We start from the raw sequence: 24743 nt of genomic DNA, 5'->3' as shown, positions 1-24743 counted from the left end.
GGGTCTGTTTTGTAGGTCCTTTTCTTCTTCTTGTCTTGTGTTTCCTGCCTAGAGAAGTTCTTTTAGCATTTGTTGTAAAGCTGATTTGGTGGTGCTGAATTCTGTTAGCTTTTGCTTGTCTGTAAAGCTTTTGATTTCTCCATCAAATCCAAATGAGATCCTTGATGGGTAGAGTAATCTTTGTTGTAGGTTCTTCCCTTTTATTACTTTAAATATATCCTGCCCCTCCCTTCTGGCTTGAAGACTTTCTGCTGAAAAAATAGCTGATAACTTATTGGGATTCCCTTGTATGTTATTTTTTGGTTTTCCCTTGCTGCTTTTAAGGTTTTTTCTTTGAATTTAATTTTTGTTAGTTTGATAAGTATGTGTCTTCGTGTTTTTCTCCTTGGGTTTATCCTGTATGGGACTCTCTGCACTTCCTGGACTTGGGTGACTATTTCCTTTCCCATGTTAGGGAAGATTTCAGTTATAAACTCTTCAAATATTTTCTCAGACCCTTTCTCTTTCTCCTCTTCTTCTCGGACCCCTATAATTCAAATGTTGCTGTATTTAATGTTGTCACAGAGGTCTCCAAGACTGTCCTCATATCTTTTCATTCTTTTTTCATTATTCTGCTTTTTACAGTTATTTCCATCATTCTGTCTGCTGGCTCATTATTTGTTTTTCTGTCTCAGTTATTCCTTTATTGATTTCTTCTAGTGTATTTTTCATTTCATTTATTGTGTTGTTCCTCACTGTTTGTTCTTTAGTTTTTCTACATCCTTGTTAAACATTTCTTGTATTTTCTCAATCTGTGCCTCCATTCTATTTCCCATATCCTGGATCATCTTTAGTATCATTACTCTGAATTCTTTTTCATGTATGTTGCCTATTTCCTCTTCATTTATTTTGTATGTAGGTTTGTACTTTGCTGCTTTGTCTGTAACATGTTTTTCTTTTGTCTCATTTTTTTTTTTTTTTGATGAGTGGGGATGTGTTCCTGTCTTGCAGGATGTTTGGCCTGAGGCATCCAGCATTGGAGTTTGCAGGCAGTTGGGTGGAGCTGGGTCTTGGTATTGAGATGAGGACTTTTGGGAGTCTGCATACTGATTAATATTCCCTGGGACCTGAAGTTCTCTGTTAGTCCAGAGACTTGGACTTTTGATTGTGTTGTTTGCTTTTTTGATTATTGAGCTGCATGAGCTGCTTGTATATTTTGGAAATTAATCCTTTGTCAGTTGCTTCATTTGCAAATATTTTCTCCCATTCTAAGGGTTGTCTTTTCATCTTGTTTATGGTTTCCTTTGCTGTGCAAAAAGCTTTTAAATTTCATTAGGTCTCATTTGTTTATTCTTATCTTATTATTAATATTTCCTTTCTTCTGCTGACTTTGGGCTTTCTTTCTTCCTTTTCTAATTCCATTAGATGGAAAGGATTTGAGATATTTCTTGTTTGTTGAAGTGAGCCTGTATTTGTATAAACTTCCCTCTTAGAACTGCTTTTGCTGTATCCCATAGATTTTGTGAAGTTTTGTTTCTATTTTCATTTTTCTCAAGGTATTTTTTTTAAGTTTTATTTTGTTTTTTTTTTGTTGCCCCATTGGTCTTTTAGTAGCATGTTGCTTAGTCTCCATGTGTTTGTGTCTTTTCCCCAGGTTTCTTCCTGTTATTGATTTTTAGTTTCTAATTATTGTAGTTGGAAAAAAGGCTTGGTATAAATTTCAATCATCTTAAATTTATTGACAACTGCTTTGTAGCCTAGCATATTATCTATTCTGGAGAAAGTTCCATGTGCGTTTGAAAAGAATGTGTATTCTGCTGTTTTCAGATGGAATGTTCAATGGATATGTATTAAGTCCATCTAGTCTAAAATATCATTTAAAGCCACTCTTTCCATATTGATTTTGTTTGGATGATCTATCCATTGATGTAGGTGGATATTTGTATTACTGTCAGTTTCTCCATTTATGTCTGTTAATATTTACTTTATATTTAGGTGCTCCTAAATTAGGTGCATATATGTTTATGAATATTATATCCTCTTCTTGAATTGACCCCTTTATCATTATATAATGCCCTTCTTTGTCTTTTGTTTTAAGACTTAAAAAAGTCTGTTTTGTCCAATATGAGTATTACTACCCAGATTTCTTTTCATTTCCTTTTGCATGAAACATTTTTTTTCTGTCCTTTCGCTTTCAGTCTGTATGTGTCTTTAGTTTGAAGTGACTCTCTTGTAGCCAGCATATAGATGGGTCTTGTTTTTTTATCCATTCAGTCACCCTGTGTCTTTTGAATTGAGCATTTAGTCCATTGACATTTAAAGTGATTATTGATAGGTATGTACTTATTGCTATTTTGTTACTTGTGTTCTTGTTGTTTTTGTAGTTCTCTTTTCTTCTTCTTTTAGTGTTTTCCCTGTGGTTTGATGATTTTTTTTATTGTATGTTTGGATTCCTTTCTCTTTGTTTTTGTGTATCTATTGTAGGTTTTTGATTTGTGGTTACCATGGGTTCATATATTTTGACCTATAAATATAACTACTTGTTTTAAATAGATAGTCATTTAAGTTCAAACACATTCTAAAAGCTCTATATTTTTAATTTACCCCTCCATGTTTTAGGTTTTGGTGTAATATTTTACATTTTATGTGTATCCTTTAGCTGCTGATTGCAGTTATAGTTGATTTTACAATTTTTGTCTTTTAACCTTGATACTAACTTAAGTGGTTTATCCATTGAATTTCGTATATATTGACATTTATCAGTGAGATTTTTCTTCATATATTTTCTTATTTTTTTGTTTCATAGCCTTTTCTTTTTCACTTAAAGAAGACCCTTTAACATTCTTGTAGGGCTGACTTAGTAATAATAAACTCTTTTTTTTTTTTTGCTTTTCTGGGAACTCTTTCTCTCTCCTTCAATTCTGAATGATAACCTTGCCTGGTAGAGTATCCTTGGTTGTAGGTTTTTTTCCTTTCAGCACTTTAAATATGTCATGCCTCTCCCTCCTGGCCTGCAAAGTTTCTGCTGAAAAATCAACTGATACCCTTATGGGAATTCCCTTGTATGTGACTCTTTGTTTTTCTCTTGCTGCCATTAAATTCTGTCTTTATTTTTAACTTTTGCCTTTTTAATTATGATATGTCTTTTTGTGGATCTCTTTGAATTCATGTTGTTTGGGACTCTCTGTGCTTCGTGGCCTTGGATATCTGTTTTCTTCTTCAGGTTAGAAAAGTTTTTAGCCATAATGTCATCAAATACCTTTTCTGCCCCTTTCTCTCTCTCTTCTCCTTCTGCGTACCCTATAATGCAAATATTTGTAACTTGATTCTGTCCTAGAGGTTCCTTAAACTATCCTAATTAATTTGTCTTCTCTATGCCATTCTGATTGGGTGATTTCCACTATTCTGTCTCCCAGGTTTCTTACGTGTTCTTCTGTTTCACCTAATCTGCTGTTAATTCCTTCTAGTGTACTTTTACTTTCAGTTTTTGTATTTTTCAGTTATGATTGGTTCTTTTTTATATTTTCTAGTTCTTTGATGAAGTTCTCACTGTGTTCTTCTATTGTTTTCCCAAATTCAGTAAGCATTTTTGTTACTACTGCTATGAAGTCTTTATCAGGTAAATTACCTATCTCCATTTCATTATGTTCCCTCCCACCCCCAGGGTTTTATCTTGTTCTTTCCTTTGGAACATATTCCTCTGTCTCTCATTTTGTTTGACTTTCTCTATTTTTATCCATGAAATTAGGCAAAACAGTTACCTATCCTGGTCCAGAAGGTATGTCCTTGTGTGAGAGCATCCTCATGTGGTTTGTAGCTGCCCAGTGGTTTTGGTTAGAGACTTGGATCTGAAGCATGGATTGTCTTTCCCAGGGTGTACTGGCAACCAGTGGTTTGGTGGAGGGTAGGTCTGCAGTTTGAGGGGCTAGAGCTCAAGTCTGGTGCAAACAGGGGCTTCTCTCAGGGTCAGTGGTGGTCTCTGACTTGGCTGGGGGCAGGCCAGGGCCCAAGAGGCTGGAGCCATAGTTCTGATCTAGTTCCACTTCTCCTCAGGGTGATGGTGGTCTACACCTTGGCAGGAAGCAGTGCCACAGCAGGACAGCCTGTAGTAGGTTGGTGTGGGCTGGGGGCATGCTGGAGTGGTCCTGGCAGGCTGGCTAGAGCACCAATCTGCTGCCTTTGTGCTGGGACTCAGAGCAAGCAAGTCTGTATGCATGTTCTTCAAGAGCAGAGTCTTGGTTTCCTACAACCATCTGGTAAGCCCCACTGGTTTTCAAACCAGCCAAGGAGGTTCATCCTACCTAGGGAGGATCCCTGAGCCCATTATATCCCCCTCTTCTTCTGGGTCACCAAACATGAGTGTGGGTCCTGACTAGATTTCTTCTCCTCCCTTCCTTCCATACTCTGTGTGGTTCTTTCTTTATAACATTGGTTGTAGAAGAGCCATTCTGCTAGTCCTCTGGTCGTTCTCAAAGAGAATTACTCTATATGTAATTGTAATTTAGATGAGTTTGTAGAGGAAGGTGAGCTCAGGGTCTTCCTACTCTGCCATCTTGATTGATATTGAAAATCAGTATCTTTATGTCTTCCAAAGTCTTCCTGGGTACCTTTTGAATAAAAATGTTAATATAAAATGAACATCAATCTGCCCAGCTTATAATTCATTCCCCACTAATTTGAGCACTGTTTCCAAACCATAGGTGTGGGCCCTGGTAGCCAAGTGTGTGTTCTGTGATTCTTTTCCTTTGGCTGCACAATACACACTGCAGTAGGAGTGGACTTGGCTTGGCCTTGCATTCGCTGAGGTAACCATACCATTTGGATGATTCTCTTTCCCATTAAAGATGATTTGGTTTTCAAACCAGCCAAGGAGGTTCATCCTACCTAGGGAGGATCCCAGATCTAATGTTTCTTTTAATGATTCTGCAAATGACAGAATGACAAATGTTTCAATTCATACATATTTGCTATGTATTCTGGTGCCCTCCTATGGGATTTGGGATCAGTTGTTTCGTTTAGAGTCCTCTTTGCTCCCCATGCTTTGTCCAGATTGTTGCTTCTTCATTCTTTTATTAAAAAAAAAAATGCATCTTTGAAACTAATCCACTGACCAAAACCCAGTGTCGTTCTCTTTTCATTACTCTTCTCTGTCACATTCACTGACTCATTTTCTCTCTACACTTGATTGTTCTAGGAACTTTCCAGGTAACTTTGGTGTCTAGGTGGAGAATCCCTGAAAGCTTTGACCACTGAGTTCTGTGTCCTCATAACCAGTTCCACCTCTTCCACTTCACCTCAAACACCCATTCTGTCCCACAATATTCTTCTGGGCTAAGCCACCCTGTTCCTCCATGATAATGAATTCAAACACCAGCTCAGTGAGTACAATTCCAAAACCTCCCAGCTTGCTGTAAGTTCTTTTTCATTCTCAGGACTTGTAGTCCAGTGCCCTTTCCAATTTCTCCTCTCTCATCTGTTCTTTCCCAGCTCATATTCTATGACCACCATTTCATTCTTGTTCCCAGGCAGATTGGTGTTACTTTAAATTCACAGCCCCATCTTGGCTCTCAACAGCACTTGACAATATTGCTTTGGTTCTTTAGAATGCACGCTCTTCCATTCTTCAAAACCATGTGCTGTGGGTTGAACTGTGTCTCTCAAAAAGATATGTTGAAGTCCTGACAGGTACTTGCGAATGTAACATTTTTGGGAAGTAGAGTGTTTGCAGATGTAATCAAGTTAAGATGAGGTTATATTGGATTAAGGTGGACCCTAAATCCAATGACTGGTGTCTTTATGAGTGCAAGATTTGGAGATGAGAATACACATAGGGAAAGACATGTGACGATGGAGGCAGAGAGTGGAGTGATGTAGCTATAAACCAAGGAACACCCTTGTTGGTAACTATCAGAAGCTAGGAGAAAGGCATGGAACAGATTCTCTTTCAACCTCCAGAAAGAAGTAGCCCTGTTGACACCCTGATGTCAGACTTCTGGATTCCTGAATTGTGAGAGAAAAAATTTTTGTTGTATGAAGTCACCAGCTTGTGATTACTTGTTAAAGCAGCCCTAGAAAACTAATACACATGATTTCAGGAGGTTTCCCACAGGAAAGCTCGGACCTTCCTTTGCCTCTCCCTTTATGTTCAGTGGATAACCTTAACTTTAAGGAATTAGAAGCCACCAGACAGTAACTTATTGAACTTCTGGACACCAGAGTTACATATCTACACTTATTCTTTTCCTAATTTTCTTCCTTTTAGAACAAGGACAGTATGATGATATATCAAGCAGTGATTAAGGGTCCAGGGTCTGTAATAAGAATATTTGATTTTAAATTTAGATTCTCCAATTGCCAACTCTATAATTTTGGATAAAATATCTAATTTCTCAGTGACTCATATTCTTTTTATGTAGAATGGTTAATACTTCACAGGGTTGTTGTAAAGATTAAATCCTAAATATCAGAATTAACTGTCATATAGTACTCAGTAAAGGCCAGTTATTATATTTAATTATTACTTGAACCTATGAAATTGTTATACTTATAAGTAAAAAGTGCTTAAATATTGGCAATTCTGTATAGTTCAGCATATCATTTCAATAAACAGTCCAGAGGTAGTCTGAACTTTTATTAAAAGAGAATATTTTCTTGTATCCTCTTGGTGTTGATCTCATTCCTTCCGCTTTTTCAGACACACACAAGCTATCTCTTTTCCTGTATTTTCAACCTCAGTCTTTATATATGCTACTTTGCATCATTACATAAATGTGCTCTACTCTCTACCATTTAAAATTAATACATGGGCTTCCCTGGTGGCGCAGAGGTTGAGAGTCTGCTTGCTGATGCAGGGGACGCGGGTTCGTGCCCCGGTTCAGGAAGATCCCACATGCCATGGAGCGGCTGGGCCCGTGAGCCATGGCCGCTGAGCCTGCGCGTCCGGAGCCTGTGCTCCGCAATGCGAGAGGCCACAACAGTGAGAGGCCACAACAGTGAGAGGCCCGTGTACCACAATAAATAAATAAATAAATAAATACAATTAATACATAAAAGTGACTGAATAAATGAATAATTTCTAGATGTCCATCTCCCCTCAATGCCTTTCACAGCCAAAGCTTTCTGACTTTTTCCTTTCTGACTCTGCCTGACTCAACTCCCCATTCTTTGTCTCACTTGAGCTTTCAATATTATCCAAACCAGGTGACCACTCCTTTCTTACATTCTTTTTTTTTAATATAAACTTATATATTTACTTATTTATTTTTGGCTGCACTTGGTCTTTGTTGCTGTGCGCAGGCTTTCTCTAGTTGCAGTGCATGGGCTTGTCATTGTGGTGGCTTCTCTTGTTGTGGAGCATGGCCTCTAAGCACATGCACCTCAGTAGTTGTGGCTCGTGGGCTCTAGAGAACAGGCTCAGTAGTTGTGGAGCATGGGCTTAGTTGCTCTGTGGCATGTGGGATCTTCCCAGACCAGAGATAGAACCCACGTCCCCTGCATTGGCAGGCAGATGCTTAACCACTGTGCCACCAGGGAAGTCCCCTTTCTTCCATTCTTCATTTGGCTTCTCTGGTCACACTCTTGATTCACTGTTCTATATCTGACCATTGCTTTTCTCTGTCTTTTGCCAGTTCCTGGCATCTTTTCCCATCTTTTAAATGTCAAATTTTTTAAGACTCAGCACTATGATCTTTTTATTCTACATCAGTGGTTCTCAAAGTGTAGCCCCTGAGCCAGCAGCATCAATATTACTTGTGAAACTGTTAGAAATATTTACAAATTCTGGGGCCCTGCACTCAGACCTACTATACTTACCAGGGTTCTCCAGAAAACCAAGACCAACAGGGTATGTATTTTTTTAAAGAATTCGCTCATGCAATTGTGGAGACTGGCAAGTCCAGAATTTCTAGTGCAGGGGCAGGTGAGAAACTCGGGCAGGAATTGATGCGTCAGTCTTGAGATAGAATTTCTTCTCTGGGGAATCTCAGTTTTTGCCCTTAAGGCCTTTCAACTGATTGGACGAGGCCCACTCATTTTATTGAGGGTTATTTCCCTTACTTAAAGTCAACTGATTATAGATGTTGACAACATCCAGAAAATACCTTCACAGAAACCCCCACATTAGTGTTTGATTAAATAACAGGTACTAGAGCCTAGCCAAGTTGACATATAAAACTAATCATCACACCCACTGAATCAGGACCTCTGGGGTGGGGTCCAGCAATCTGTGTTTTAAATAAGTTCTTCAGGTGATTCTCATGTGCAGTAAAGTTTGGAAGCTACAGGTCTATATTTTCTACCCAGATGCTCAGACATTTCAACGTCTTCAATTACTATCTATTGAATATATACTGACTTTCAAAGTTCAATCTCTTGCCCAGATTTCTCCTCTGTTCTGTTCAGATGTTTCACAGACACCTCAAATTCAGTGCATCTAAAATTGAACTCTTGATCTACTGCAAACCTGGTCTTCCTCAACTGTTCAAGAGGTCAACAAATAATAACACCCTCCTCCTAGGAGTTCAAGCTAGAAACTTGGCATTTTTCTTTGAGTAAACCCTGTTTTTCACACAGAAGTCCAATCAATCACAGTTGTCTTATAGATTTTACCTCTAAATAATTTTTCATTCTGTTCCCTTCTTTCCATTTCTGCTGTCACCATACTATCCCAAACCCATCACTGTTTCACTTGGATTAATGCACTACTCCTTCCAATCATTCATTCTCCTTGTAGATGTTTTGATTTGTTTTGATGCAGATCTGGACATTACTTAATAATAGATGATATACATCTGTTACACCTGTGCTTGTACTATTTAGGATACCTTTGGGTACAGTTAAAGAAAAGACCAACTCTAAATGGCTCAAACTATAAGGGAATTTATGATTTCACAAAACAAAGTCCAAGGTTAGATGATTCCAGAGCTGTTTAGTTTGGCAGTTCATCAGCATTATGAAGGACCAACTTCTGTCTGTCTCTCGGGGGACTACTGTAGTCTCATTGTAGGATGTAGTGTTTATTGTAGCCTCACTAATGTGTATTTCACAGACTGCATGACTGTTAGTGGCTGCCTCATGTGTTGGAAACAGGACCATGGAGGCAATGTGTGCAAGGACCAGTGAGGCCAAGGTTTAGATTAATTCTCTATGTGCATACTGAAATCACCAAAAATAGTGATACGAATGTAGGTAAAGAGATGGGCAGAAAGTCAGGGACTAAAATCTCTAATGAATGAGAAATGACCAGGAATATGGTAGATGACTGCAATAAATGGAAATAATAGATGTAAGGCAAGTCCTTCAACGGAGCTGGATTTTTAGAAAGAAGAGAGGAATAATGATCTGGCAGCAGCAATAAGGAGCAAGGATAGCATGTATCACCTTCAGATCCAATAGGAGAAAAGAAAGAGACTTCTTTTGAGAGGGCTTCAGAGGAAACTATGTCCTTAGGAGGCATCCAGTTTTTTAAGTGAAAGTTAAGGGACAAAATCATAGCCACAGAGGGAAGTTGGAAAATGAGTTTTGTGCCCAGATAAAAATCAAGGATTCAGGTTCAGTTATTCTTGAAGGAGAAAATAGATGATGTGGAAGAACAGCAATCTTTGCTGTAAGTACCATCTCCCCCAGTGTTACTATTTTATTTGTTAGCAGGATTTAGGAAGATATAATGTAGGTTGTTCTTAGCATTTGGCATTGTAATTGTACTTTTAGGGCAAAGGTCCCTAATAGGTATTCATGAATGGATTCCAGGTGTACCTCAGCCCTGAGGATGGTGGTGAATGGCCTCAAACTAGGGGTTGTCTTGTCAGGGACACTTCTGAGAGCAAGTCCCATAGTTCCCTCTGATTTACCTGGTACCTGTTGCTCTGCCCCTAGTGCAGGGCCAAGGGGCCAAGGATTGTCCTCTGGATATCCATTTTAGTAGCCAACTGAAGAATGTGCCACTGCCCATTATGAACAAGGGACACCTAAATCTGCAGGAGGCATGCTCAAGGGTCACTGTACCTCACCCAAGGTTTTGCCATGGTATCTATGGGTGGGAAGTGGAGAAGGGAGAGAGACTTTACAAAGCAGAGCTCTTGGCTGTAGCAGCAAAGAATCTCTGTCCTTATATATATTTGGCAGATTCTTCCATCCCTTTGTGTCACATATACTCTTTAATGGCATCCAAGTGAGCTTCAGGGTGACTGCTCCAATAAAGCATGTGCATTCATCAAAATTTCATCATTTTAAAATAATTCATACAAAAAGTTTTATTGGATTCAAATCTATTCACATTTATCAAGAACTTTCAACATTATATTTGTTGACAAAAGAAAGGGAAGATTTGTTGTATCCTTTAAATATAATTTTATTTGTTGTAAATTTTTGAATGGTTGTAAAAATGGTTTAAACTTTTTAAAAAAATCACTAGTACAAATAGCGTTTCTGGTTGATGTCAACCATTAAGGATTTAAAGAGGTTGTCTCTCCTTTGTTGAGAATTGTGGGTAGGCATTTAAGTATACAACCTGATTTAAAACAAAAGGTATGGCTACAGAACTAAGCTCATGTTTCACAGTAAATTTATTTGGAAAATATCTGATTTGAAAGCATGGACAGATTTATTCACTAATGCTTTGTATTCTTATTTCTTATCAATTATGTAATATAGAAAAAAATAGAGTTAAGGTTTTTCACCAAGTCCCACATAAATGCCTCTAAATAGCTTCCAGTTTACTCCAAGTGGGCTACTAAAATGTTAGTGCTTAAAAAAATTTTTATTGAAATATCATTGATTTACAATGTTGTGTTAGTTTCAGGTGTACAGCAAAGTGATTCAATTATACATATATATATATATATATATATATATTCCCTTTTTATAGTTCCTTTCATTATAAGTTATTTTAAGATACTAAGTATAGTTCCCTGTGTATACAATTGGTCCTTGTTGGTTATCTATTTTATATATAGTAGTGTTTATATTTTAATCACAGACTCCTAATTTATCCTTCCCTCCCTTTCCCCTTTGGTAACTATCAGTTTGTTTTCTATATCTGTGAGTCTATTTCTGTTTTGTAAATAAGTTCATTTGTATCATATTTTTTAGATTCCACATATAAACAATATAATATATTTATCTTTGGCTTACTTAGTATGATAATTTCTTAGTCCATCCATGTCAATGCATATAGCATTATTTCACTTTTTTATGGCTGAGTAATATTCCATTGTATATATACAACATCTTCTTTATCCATTCATCTGTTGATAGACACTTATGTTGCTTCCATGTCTTGGCTATTGTAAATAGTGCTGCTATGAACATTGGGTGCACAAAAACGCAACAGGGTAGAAAGCCCAGAAATAAACCTACACACCTATGGTCAACTAATCTATGACAAAGGAGGCAAGAATATACAATGGAGAAAAGACAGTCTCTTCAATAAGTAGTGTTGGGAAAACTGGACAGCTACATGTAAAAGAATAAAATTAGAACATTCTCTAGCATCATGAACAAAACTTAACTCAAAATGGATTAACGACCTGAATGTAAAGCCAGATACTATAAAGCTCCTAGAGGAAAATGTAGGCAGAATACTCTTTGACATAAATCACAGCAATATTCTTTTGGATTTGTTTCCTAGAGTAATGGAAATAAAAACAAAAATAAACAAATGGGACCTAATTAAACTTAAAAGCTTTTGCACAGCAAAGGTAACCATAAACAAAATGAAAAGACAAGCTACAGAATGGGAGAAAATATTTAAAACAATGTGACCGACAAGGGATTAATCTCCAAAATATACAAACATCTTATACAGCTCAATATTGAAAAAACAACTCAATCAAAAAATGGGCAGAAGATCTAAATAGACATTTATTCAGAGAAGACATACAGATGGCCAAAAAGCACATGAAAACATGCTCAGCATCACTAATTATTAGAGAAATACAAATCGAAACTACAGTGAGGTATCACCTCACACTGGTCAGAATGGCCATCATCAAAAAGTCTACAAATAAATGCTGGAGAGGGTGTGGAGAAAAAGGAAACATTCCCATTGTTGGTACAGCTATTATGGAGAGCAGTATGGAGGTCCCTTAAAAAAAAAGAATAGAGCTACCATATGTTCCTGCAATCCCATTCCTGGGCATATGTCTGGAGAAAACCATAATTCGATAAAATTTTAGCACTTTTGATGTGGGCCAAGATGTGAAAGACTGCTTTAGTAAGAGTAACGCTTCAGTTTAACCAAAATGGTATTGGTAATATCTGTCTTCTCTACTTGTTAAAATACACATTAATAAATTGTGTGTGTGTTTTCTAAACATTCCCAGATAGTTTGAGTTACTACCAGGTAAAGTCATGCTTTTCTGTCCTGAAAGAAAGAGGAATCTGGCATCTTTTGCTACTGTGATATACGTACTGGTACCAGAAATATGAAAAATTCTGACTAACAGGCATTTTTGTTTTGTATGTCAGAATTCATGTCCTCTTCCTGGGTTTATAGATTTTCTTCTAGAAATCACTACGTTTCCCATCTTCACAGTCCAAGGAAGGTTGACTTGACCACAAGCTCTAGGAGCGGGGTATGATGTGTGCAAGCCTATCCCTATATTCCATTCTCTTGCTACAAGGTTGGTTCAGAGACAGGCAGATAACTCATTCAGAGCCAATGAAACAGAAGAAGGTATTTGTTGAAACTTCTAAGAAAGAAACGTTCACTCTTCCCCTTGACATCTTAGCTTCCCATGGAGATGAGATATCTGGAAATGTATAAAACCATTTTGCTATATTGAGTGGCACAGTTGGCAAGTCTCTGTATAGAGCTTATCAGGGAAGATATAAATGAGACGGTAAAGTTGAGCCCTTGATGAGATCACTTGAACTGTTGAATCAAACCTCTCCTGATATTGAGGCTAATTCTGAATTTTCAATTTTATGAATCAGCAAATTTCTCCCTGTTCTCTGCTTTCCTAGATTCTGCATTTGTCTACTTGGCATACATTCATCGCAGGGTCAATTTGTGGCCTCTCTGACTAGGTAGAGACTGCTCCTCTCAGGACTAGCCAATTCTTAGAGATAGCCTGCAGCATGCATTTCATATGCAAACCAACCAATCTTGAGTCTATATGCCCCAGCCACTCCCTTTATCAAACTATAACAAACCAATATTTCCTCAGCCTTAAATCAACCCAGGACCAAGTATGCAATATTTTTTTTCACATCTTTATTGGAGTATAAATGCTTTACAATGTTGTGTTATTTTCTACTGTACAACAAAGTGAATCAGCTGTATGTATACATATATCCCCATATTTATTAGACAACTTTCTTCTCTTACACCCTTCTCTCCCTCATTTCCTCCCCCTTTTTCTTTCCCTCCATTCAATATTTATGAAGTGTTCCTGAGCACCTGTGCTGGCACAAATGTTACAAAATTGTATGAGACAGTTCCTACCCTTGAATGTGTAGCAATGAATACATTTGGAGTAGACAGATGATAAGTAATCTGATAGAAGCATGTACAAGATTTAGTGGGGCCTGAGGAAGGGAGTGATCAGTTTTTCTTAAGAGTGGTATTCAGGAAGTTTCCTAAAAGGAGTGGGTACTAGGTAGATTTTGTTACCAAAGGCAAAAACAGAGCAGAGTAGAGCTTTCAGTCAGAGGGTACTGCATGGACAAAGACTCAGAAGATTAACTCTTGTCATGCTTAGGTGTGGACAAGTGATTTTCTATGGCTGGAGCACGGGATGTGGCACTTGGTATGGTGCAAAATTTAATGGCACACCAAAAAACTAAGTAATAGATAAATTCATTTTAATGCAGTATTTTTTTTTTTTAATTCATGCAGGGCTTCCCTGGTGGCACAGTGGTTAAGAATCCGCCTGCCAATGCAGGGGACACAGGTTTGAGCTCTGGTCCGGGAAGATCCCACATGCCGTGAAGCAACTAAGCCCATGTGCCCCAACTACTGAGCCTGTGCTCTAGAACCTGAGAGCCACAACTACTGAGCCCGTGTGCTGCAACTACTGAAGCCCGTGTGCCTAGAACCTGTGCTCCACAACAAGAGAAGCTACCACAATGAGAAGCCCACGCACCGCAACGAAGAGTAGCCCCCGCTCACCACAACTAGAGAAAGCCTGCGCACAGCGATGAAGACCCAACACAGCCAAAAATAAAATAAATTAATTTTAAAAATAATTTTTAAAAATTCATGCAAAACTCTTGATAAACAAAATATGAAATTTTGGAAACTTAAAAATTGACATAGTAAAACAAATGGTACCTTGCTACCTTGCAAAAGAAGTTTCAGTAAGCTGAAGTTAATTAAAAATTATTGAAGATGTTTACTTATTTTAAAAAAGTGTCAAAAATGTCAATTCTCTCAATTGAAAAGAAGATAAAGAAGTTAATTTTGAAAGTACTATGAGTTTGTTTGATTAAAGCCAAGAAAGTAAAAACGTAATACAGGGGCTTCCCTGGTGGCGCAGTGGTTGGGAGTCCGCCTGCTGATGCAGGGGACATAGGTTTGTGCCCTGGTCTGGGAAGATCCCACATGCCGCGGAGCGGCTGGGCCCGTGAGCCAAGGCTGCTGAGCCTGCGCATCCGGAGCCTGTGCTTCACAACAGGAGAGGCCACAACAGTGAGAGGCCCACGTACAGCAAAAAAAAAAAAAAAAAAAAAGGTAATACATTTTGTTTTGATATAAATAAAATATTTAAACCTAAAATAATATTGTTGGTTTAATACATCTATTTTTTAAATTTTCAATATTTTTTCAACTACCTTAATATTCTATAATAAAAGCTAACCATTACAAACAAAAAACTTATATAGGGACATTTTTTCTTTTACTTCACAGTCTCATATGGCTTGACATGGAGCTCTCTGAATATTATCTTTGTTTAAAATTTTGATGTTTTATCAAAATGTTTTGTAGCAATTTTGATTTTTAAAAGCATATTGCAATAAAATATTATTTAACTTGATTACTGAGTTATTTGATTTCCCCTTAATTTTTGCTCTTAAAGCAGTTGTCTCACTGGTCTCACTCTAATATTGGCCTAGGAAAAGGAGTTAGATTCATTTAAAGACGTAACATATTCTTACTGTTTATACCCACTACAAATTGCTTTCTGATGAGTGAACTTAAACTGGTAATACTTAACTGAAGCTTACAACCATTGCGTTAGAAAAACTTAGCAGTCTTCCTTCTATGTGTCCCTCTTACTCCTCACACAGAACACTTCACTTCTGACACTTCTGGTCGCCAACTATGTGGGGATTTTTTTCCCCAACACCAAGCAATCCTACACAACACCAGCTGGTGTCCTATAATTTAATTCAAAATTGTAATTTAATGTCTCTGTCCCGTAAGACTGTTCCCACCCCACTTCAGATGCCAGTGGCAAATAGTAGGTTCCCAAGTTATTCACAACTTCTTTTTTTTTTGGCTCCATTGGGTCTTCATTGCTGCACGTGGGCTTTCTCTAGTTGCAGTGAGTGGGGGCTACTCTTTGTTGCAGTGTACAGGCTTCTCATTGGGGTGGCTTCTCTTGTTGCAGAGCATGGGCTCTAGGTATGCAGGCTTCAGTAGTTGTGCCACATGGGCTCAGTAGTTGTGGCTCACAGGCTCTAGAGCGTAAGCTCAGTAGTTGTGGTGCATGGGCTTAGTTACTCTGTGGCATGTGAGATCTTCCCAGACCAGGGCTCGAACCCATGTCCCCTGCATTGGCAGGTGGATTCTTAACTACTGTGTCACCAGGGAAGTCCCAAGTTACCCACAACTTCTGTCAGACTTGGCTACAAATGAGAGCTTCCCATTACCTGCTCCTCATTGGATTTAATAATTTGCTGAGCAGCTCACAGACCTCAGGGAAACACTTAACCAGCTTATTAAAGGATATGATAAAGAATACAGATGAACAACCAGATAAAGAGATACAAAGGACAAGGTCTGGGAGGGTCCTGAGTACAAAAGCTTCTGCCCTTGTGGAAGGTGCATCACCCTCTCAGTAAATGGATGTTCACAGAACTGGAAGCTTTCCAAACACCATACTTTTGGGATTTTTATGGAGGAGTTATCACACAGACACGATGGACTATTAACTCCATTTTCAGCTCTTCTCCCTTCTCAAGAGAATAAGGGGTGGGGCTGAAAATTCTAAGCTTCAAATAATGGTTTGGTCTTTCTGGTGAATGGCCATCCAGGAGCCCACACAGAGTCTCCTCATTAAAATAAAAGCCACCCCTATCACTCAGCAAATTACAAGGGTTTCAGGAGCCCCATGCCAGAAATGGGGATGATGACAAAATATATATTTATTATAAACCACAATATCATACCATTATGTAAAAATCAGGCTTATATACATAGCCCTGCCCTCCAGAGAGCCTGCACTAGCTTCTAGACAAGCCTCACCTACCAGGGGGCAGGCACCAGTTGTGAGAAAACAACAGCTCCACAGTCTCTGGACCTGTCCTCCCTTCAACCAGCAGGCCAGATCCTGTACTGAGATGGGTTGGGCCCTGGCCCTACGCACTAGCAGGCCACCACAAGCTTCAGGACACGCCAGAACCCACACCCAGCTGTGTCAGAAACATGCCCTACTCACCAGTGATCTAACATCAACTCAGGGATCCCTGGGTGCTGCAATCAGACTCCAGGACCCAGCTCTGCCTGCCACTAGGCCAGCACTAGCCCCAGGAAATGGCTTTCCCATTAGTGGGTGAGCAACAGCCCTAGAGTCTCTAGCTTCTAGACAAGCCTCAACTACCAGGGGGAAGATACCAGTCATAAGAAAACAACAGCTCCACAGTCTGTGGACCTGCTCCCCACCACAACCAGCAGAAGGATACATGCAGCTCTCATAGGAGGAATCCCTAGAGCATATAGCTCAAGTGATGAGAGTGGACGGATGCATAAGGATGCATAGGACGTCTCCTACAAAAAGTCACTTTTCCAAGGTTGGGAAATGTAAACAACCTACCAGATACATAAAAAGAAAAACAGCAACTTAGGCAAAATGAGGTGACAGAGGAACATGTTCCAAATAAAGGAAAAAGATAAAACCCCAGAAGAACTAAGTGAAATGGAGATAAGCAATCTACCAAAGAAAGAGTTCAGAGTAGTGATTATAAAAGATGATCAGATAACTTGGGAGGAGAATGGATGCACAGAGTGAGAATTTGGAAGTTTTTAACAAAGAGAAAATATAAATAACAATAAAACAGAGATGAAGAATACAATAACTGAAATGAAAAATACACTAAAATACACTAAAAGGACAGTAGACTAAATGGTACAGAGGAGCAGATCAGCAAGACAGAAGACAGAGTAGTGGAAACCACTGATGCTAGACAGAAACAATAAAAAAGAATGAAAAGAAATGAGGACAGTTTAAGACACCTCTAGGACAACATCAAACACACTAATATTTGAATTATAGGGGTCCCAGTAGGAGAAGAGAAAGAGAAAGTGGCTGAGAACATATTTAATAGCTGAAAACTTCCCTAAACTGGGAAAGGAAACAGTCATACAAGTCCAGGAAGCACAGAGAGTTCCATATAGGATTAACCAAAAGAGAACTACACCAAGACACATTAATCAAAATGACAAAAATTAAAGATAAACAGAATATTAAAAGCAGCAAGGGAAAAGAAACAAATAGCATACAAGGGAACTCCCATAAGGCTATCAGCTGATTTTTCAGCAGAAACTGCAGGCCTGAAGAGAATGGCATGAAATATTTAAAGTGATGAAAGGGAAAAACGTATAATCAAGAATACTCTACCCAGCAAGGCTCTCCTTCAGATTTCATGGAGAAATCAAAAGCTTTATAGACAAGCAAAAGCTAAAAGAGTTCAGCACTACAACCACTTTACAAGAAAAGTTAAAGGAACTTGTCTAAGTGAAAAAGAAAAGACCACAACTAGAAACGTGAAAATTATGAAAGGAAAAATCACATCAGTAAAAGCAAATATACAGTAAAGGTAAGAAAACATCCATGCACAAATCTAGTGGGAAGGTTAAAAGTAGTAAAATCATCTGTATTCACAATAAGCAATTAAGTGATATACAAAACAATTAGATGTAAATCACACTATCAAAAACAGTAAATGTTAGGGGAGAAGAGTACAAAGACAGGGTTGTTAAAAATGCTTTTGAAATTAAGAGATAAGCAACTTAAAACAATGATATATATATATATAGTTATATAGTTATATAGTTATATATATAGTTATATATAACCTCATGGTATCCACAAACCAAAAATCTATAATAGATACTACACAGAAAAGAAAAAGGAATCCAGACATAACACTAAAGATAGTCATGAAATCACAAGAGAAGAGAATACAAGAAGAAGAAACAAAAAGGACCTATAAAACCCCCAAAACAATTAAAAAAATGGCAATAAGAACATACATATCAATAATTACTTTAAATGTAAATGGACTTAATGCTACAATCAAAAGACAGAGTGATTGAATGGATATAAAAACAAGACTCATATCTGTGTTGCCTACAAGAGACTCACTTCAGATCTAAAGACACACACAGACTGAAAGTAAGGAAGTGGAAAAAGATATTCCATGCAAATGGAAATCAAAAGAATGCTGGAGTAGCAATACTTGTCTCAGACAAAATAGATGTTAAAATAAGACTGTTATAAGTCTTACATAATGATCATGGGATCGATACAAGAAGAAGATATAACAATTGTAAATATATATGGACCGAACATATGAGCACTTCAAAATCTACATTCAAATCTACATTCAAATCTACATTCAAATCTACATTCAAATACTATTATAGTATTTCATGTGCAGTGTAAGAAACTTCACATAGTGTACTTTCAATTTTGCCCTCCCTTCCTTTGTCATTATTGTTATTAATTTTACATTTTCATGTATTTTAAGCCCCTTCATTTCCTTGCCACATGGCTATTCACAAATGGCATTCTTTCAGGCCAGCAGCAGTGCATCTCTCTTCTTTTTTTACCTCTAGGCCTCCTTTTAAGAACTCACTTTATTAGGTCAGGCCCACCCATAATAAACTCCCTTTTGATGAAATCAACTGGTTAGGGACCTTAATGACATCTGAAAAAAATCCATTTTCCCATATAATGTATCATATTCAAAGACCTGCACTTGTGATTATACAAGAGCTTGCCTCATTAGGGGCCATCTTAGAATTTTGCCTAATGCATTTATTTAAAGACCCTGTGTTATAGTTCCAGCAGCTGGGTATGTTCTGTTTATTAGTTTATTTCTTGATGATGGGCTTTATTTGTGTGTGTGCCTTGTAATTTTTGATTAAATACTGGAAGTTGTAGGCAGAAGAACAGGAGAGACTGAAGTAAGTAATATTTACATGTGTAAATGGCACTTCTTTTTTTTTGGTCAGGACTTTGTTTTGGGGGTGTTGAGTAAATCTAATTAGGAGTTGTACTGGATTTTGTTGTCGTTAGCATTACCTTCAGTATACCATAGATTTCGAAGTCGTCTAGTTATGGGCTGCTGTTACCCTGTGCTTAATGTGGAGACTGAGGTGCAAGAGAGTTTTTCTCAGTGTTCCTGTTCCTCCCATAAGCTTTCAGCCATTCCTTCACACTTTTACCACTGTAGAGACCTCTCTCCACACTCTTATCCCTCTGCTCAGTAGCAGACAGCTGTTGCTTGTTAATCAGTACTAGGCTTGTCATGGGAGCAAACTAGGATTTTCTGTTATGCTTGTCTAGCATCAGTCATAGGCAGGCATTACTTTGGCATTGAGAGTGAGACTTTCTCAGTATTCCTATCCTTCCATCTCTTAGAATCAAAGCTGTAGTCTATTTTGGGTGAGAAATTCCTGCCTCTTGCCAGTAGCAGTAGATGTCTGCAGAGTGTTGGTGTAGAATCTTGGGCCCATGACAGTTTCCTATGCCTCCTCAGGGGGGCTTCAGTTAGTTCAGTTATTCAATTATTTCTCCAAAAGCAATAATTCTTTGTTTGATGGAGAGAAAAGGATTTGCTAATCCTCCTCCAGTAGCTTGAGACTTTTGATTTGTAGAACAAAAGGGTCTGGGAAGTCATGCGGGACATGTTAAGTGTCCCGCAGTAGGTGCTATTCACCTCATGCATACCTGCTTCACCAAAGGAGTCTTCCACCCTGGCCTCAATCTTTCTTCTGAGCACTCAGTGAAGGGTCATGAGAAAGAGATTGCAAGTAAGTTTGAATTCTCGTGGTTCAGGGTCCTCAGCTATTTCAAACTGACCTACTAGCCAATACTTGGCCTTTAAGAATGTCTTGACATTTAAGCTGAATTCTTCTTACCCACTTGTGTTGGTAAGAACAGTGTCACCTCCTCTCTGCTGTACTAAGTGTGTGAAACTGTTTCTGTATCCCATCACTCCCTGAAGGGATTTGTCCTTTTTCCAAATTCAGTTTACTTGGATGCCATGAGAAGTTCCCTGACTTGCACAAAAAAAGTTATGATTTTATTTTTTTGATTATTTGGCTTTTTCTTGTTAGGGTGAAAGTGACATTTTTGCAGCTTTCTATCCTAGGTAGAAGCAGAAGTCGAAGGATATAGAGATAAAATAAATATAGTTTTTTTTATTGAGCTCCTGTTACCAGATGCTGTGATAAGCAATTTATGAACATTCATTCTCCACAGCAACATCAAATGCTAGGTATTCTTGTTTCTATCTTACAGATGAAACAACCGGCTTTTTTCCAGAGGTTAGAGGGTAAATGCCCCCAAAAAGGATTTATACTTAGTTCTGTCTGACTCTAAAGCTAATTCTGGTACTCATTGTTGCCTCTGGAACCAAAGAGTCTAGAAAGATAAACTGAAGAAGTTTATAAAACTAACCATGTAACAGTGGTATAAATGCTGTTATAGAGGCACACACAGTACTTAGGGAAACAAAAAAGAGGGATCTCCAAACTGAGAGAATCAGGAATGTCTACCCAAAGATATGATTTCCAGAATGCTTCTTGTTGGATGAGTAGGAATTAGGCACAAAGGGACAGATGATATATGCCACACTTCGTGCCCACTCAGCTTCTTTTGAATATCTTCTTACATATATTTTCCACAGTATGCTTCCCTAAAGTGGAAGCCAGTATTTGGTTTCCCTGTCTCCCTTGTGCAAAAGGAAGGAGAGAACTGAGTTATCATCTAAAACCACCAGTTAGAATTCATGCCTGCAGTTTTGATTGGAAAGAGGCCATGCATGGAGCCCATTTCCTGAGAAGGTGACAGAGTATGCTGGGAGGCACCCCACCTTCAGAGGCAGTAGAAACAGAAGTCCTAACAGCAGTGTCCCTTGTTCAGTGTCCTTGCTCTGATATATGTGTCCACTGATAGTTAGGGGCAGATCAGTGATATAACTTAGGCATTGTTCTTGGCTGCTTTGGCTTCATGTCTGACTCTCTGTGTTTTCCAGAGATTCTGTGAATTCTCTAGTATTCATTAATAAATTCACTTTTTGCTTAACTGGACTAAAGTAGTTCTGTTGGTTATAGTTAGGAATAATTTTTGAAACAGACACATTTCAGGTAGAGGTAATATTTGGCAAGACTTAGAAGGGAAAGAACATGAAGCATTCTGAAAACTAGAGCTGTGATAGTAATTTGGCATTAATGGAATGAAAAGTGGGTGAGGGAACATACTAGAGATGTTGATAGGCCTCATATAATGGATGTTGAATTATTTTAATCAGGAAGGTGACAGGATCATATTTGTGTTTTAGAAAAATCTCTCTGGCAGCCATGTAGAAATGGACTAGAGGGGGATATAAGTGAGAAAAGAAGCAAGGAAACCTATTAGGATACAACTGTAGTACTTACAGTGAGAGATTGAGTCCTTGATTAAGTCAGTCATTGTATGGATGAAGAGCATGGGACAGAATAAGGAGATATTCAGGACATACAAGAAATTTAAGGGGCTTCGCTGGTGGCGCAGTGGTTGAGAGTCCGCCTGCCGATGCAGGGGACATGGGTTCGTGCCCCGGTCCGGGAAGATCCCACATGCCGCGGAGTGGCTGGGCACGTGAGCCATGGCCGCTTAGCCTGCGCGTATGGAGCCTGTGCTCCGCAACGGGAAATGCCACAACAGTGAGAGGCCTGCGTACCGCAAAAAAAAAAAAAAAAAAGAAATTTAAGATGTTGATTAATTATATGTGAGAATGATGAAGAAAAGTGGTTCTGGAATGATTCTCATGTTTCTAATTTGGGAGATTAGGTAAATGTTAGTGCCATTGAGGGAATATAAAAGGAGGTAGGAATGTATAGTGAAAGTTTGACAAGTTGCAATTAAGTCAAAAAGAGATAACCACTAGAAAACTGGATATGTGAGACTAGAATGGAAGATAAAGATTTCTGAGCTAATAATGTATAGATGATTGTAGACATCTTAATGATGGTGAGATCAACCAGGTGGTTTATGTCCTGAGAAGAGAAAGGGGAAGAGGATACAACCCTGGGTATATCAACATGTAAGGTTTGGTTGGAGGAAATAATGAACATAAAATAGACTGAGAAGGAATAAACAGGAGATTAGGGGGAAAACTGAAAAGTAAAGAGATTAATTGGTTTAGATCCACATTAAAAATTTTTAGTTAATACAGCTATAGGATGTTTACTTGTGACCTTGGGATGGACATTTTGGTAAAGTGATGGAGCCAAATAGAGGGGTTAAACAAGGGATAAAAGGCCACTCTTTTTAGTGACTAGGGTATGAAAGGAAGGTGAGAATTGAGTTATCATCTGGAGAAAGATAAGAAGGTAAATAATCATAAGGTCTGCTACATGTCTATTGGTATGGGTGACTTAAATAACATAGGGTAAAAGAACTGCAGGGCTAGGGCTTACATGAAGCACCTACATTGACCTTGAAGTTGTTCAATACGATAAGAGAACTTGGAAAGAATGAATAAGCCAAATGCCATAGTCCTTGATGAATGTGAGGCAATGACAGAGAAGTCAGCAGACAAAATGGACAAGTAGGCAGTCCATTTTGACAGTGTGCTTACATGACATACACTTCAAAGAGGAGAGGTTTTTTAATGCATGGAAGATGTATAATTGTAAGGATTGCCATTCCTTTTCCTTCTAAATTCCACTACTGTATGTGGAGTGATATTGTTAGGAGATTGGACAGTGCTCTGGGGAGAGACTGAGGCTATCAGGAGTTTCCTAACTTTATAATGAAGACACTAGGAAGAATGGTGGCAAAGTCAGGGAGAGAGGGAAGCAGTGAGAAGATGAATGGGGAGAAAGATGAGAAGTGCAGAAGAATGTTGGGAGGAGAATGTGGGATGAGAGAGAGAGATTATTGGGATAATTTCGAAGTGTGGCTGTGACCAAAGATGACATGGAGGTAGGCCTAATGGGTTGAAAGTTTCAAGTGAAACTCAAGTCAAAGTATCAGAATTTCCTGTACAGGTCTGAGGCCCAAAGATCTGGAAGCTCTGACCTGCTCTGATGGTGGTCTTAGAAGATTCATGATGCTAATAGACTTTGATTGTGTTTAGAGTTATAAACAAAATATTGTTGTAAAGTATGGCTCTGAGAAAGTCTCAGGCAGGTAGAATTAATCAACCCCCACATTTTAGAAGTTTGGAATTGCACCAGTTTTCAGTGACTAAGGTCATTCTCTAGATGTATACAGATATGGCCTAAATTGTTTCAGATACCTTCTTTGTTAGAAAATGTTAAAAGCATTCACATTTATGCAGAAAATTAGCTCAGGGAGCTGACAGAAATTTCTATACAGGCAATGATCACGAACGTCTTTAGTTGGTTTTCACTCATTAGTTCCTTTATTCATTTAGTCAATCAGCTCATTCAATCATATATTGAAATACTGATTGCCAATGACACAGTTTTCAGCCATTACTAAATGTTTAGGAACTTTAGAAGTGTTGGCCAAGTGTATGAACTCTGAGGGGGAAGTTATAATAATCTTCTACTTAAGCAGATTCTCGTTGTGTTTGGGATTACAGGATTACAAATCTCATAAATAACTTCATTCAAGCCATGAATTAGACATTATAATTTAACAGATTATTTACTTAATGATCTTATTATATAATTAAATAATGATCTATGTTTTATGATTTATTTTGTTGTTCATGACACTTTGCAGTCAGCACAAGTGGCTAAAAAACAGTTTATGTATTCTGGAGGTCTTCCTAACCTGCCATCTTCTTCAAATCCAGAAAAAAGTAAAATGAACTTCATTCTTTGCCATGTGGAAGGACAAGTTTCAATCTAGATTTCTGCACATTTTTGTGGGAAGCAGACATATTATTAGGGCTATTTCTGGCATCAACCCAAACATGGGATTTAGAATTTTCTCCTTGACTCCCTCCTTTAATCCAACCACAAATACCAGTCTGTGGCATGTAGGAAATTTTAATCTGCAGGTCATGGGAAAAGGAATACATCAAACATTGCATACCTACAATGGAAAAATCATATGCCAAACATTCCTGTTCCTGTAAGCTCTTTTGGCCACCCAATCCTATCGGCCTTTTACCCAATTTCTGCTCCCTTAATGTCTCTTTTTTCCCTAATCTTTTATTTTTCCTCATTCTTCAGTCCACTTTTTCACCCAAAGAAAATGAAATTAAAGCAAGATAAATAAATGGGTTATTCTTATTTCATGGAAAATAATTTATCTCTCTCTTGTTTTTTGAGATACAATTTCCAAATCTCATCTCTTGCTCTTCATAATTTATCAAAATCTTTTCTTAAAGAGCAGCTCTCTTTTGAAAATATT

At 38.1% G+C, this 24743-nt stretch overlaps 1 protein-coding gene across 7 annotated transcripts in view; it reads left to right on the top strand.

Annotated features, from left to right (window-relative positions):
- Positions 1-14954, top strand: part of MSANTD4 (Myb/SANT DNA binding domain containing 4 with coiled-coils) — a 40287-nt gene extending 25333 nt beyond the window's left edge. For all 7 annotated transcript variants that reach the window (XM_049714117.1, XM_033413420.2, XM_049714115.1 and 4 more), the window contains one exon: positions 13817-14954. The gene's annotated coding sequence lies outside the window, so the exon portion shown is untranslated. The remainder of the gene's footprint in view (positions 1-13816) is intronic.
- The last annotated feature ends 9789 nt before the right edge of the window (positions 14955-24743 follow it).

Source organism: Orcinus orca, chromosome 8 (assembly GCF_937001465.1).
Source record: "Orcinus orca chromosome 8, mOrcOrc1.1, whole genome shotgun sequence".
Lineage (NCBI taxonomy): Eukaryota > Metazoa > Chordata > Mammalia > Artiodactyla > Delphinidae > Orcinus > Orcinus orca.
This window is presented reverse-complemented; position numbering and strand designations above follow the sequence as displayed.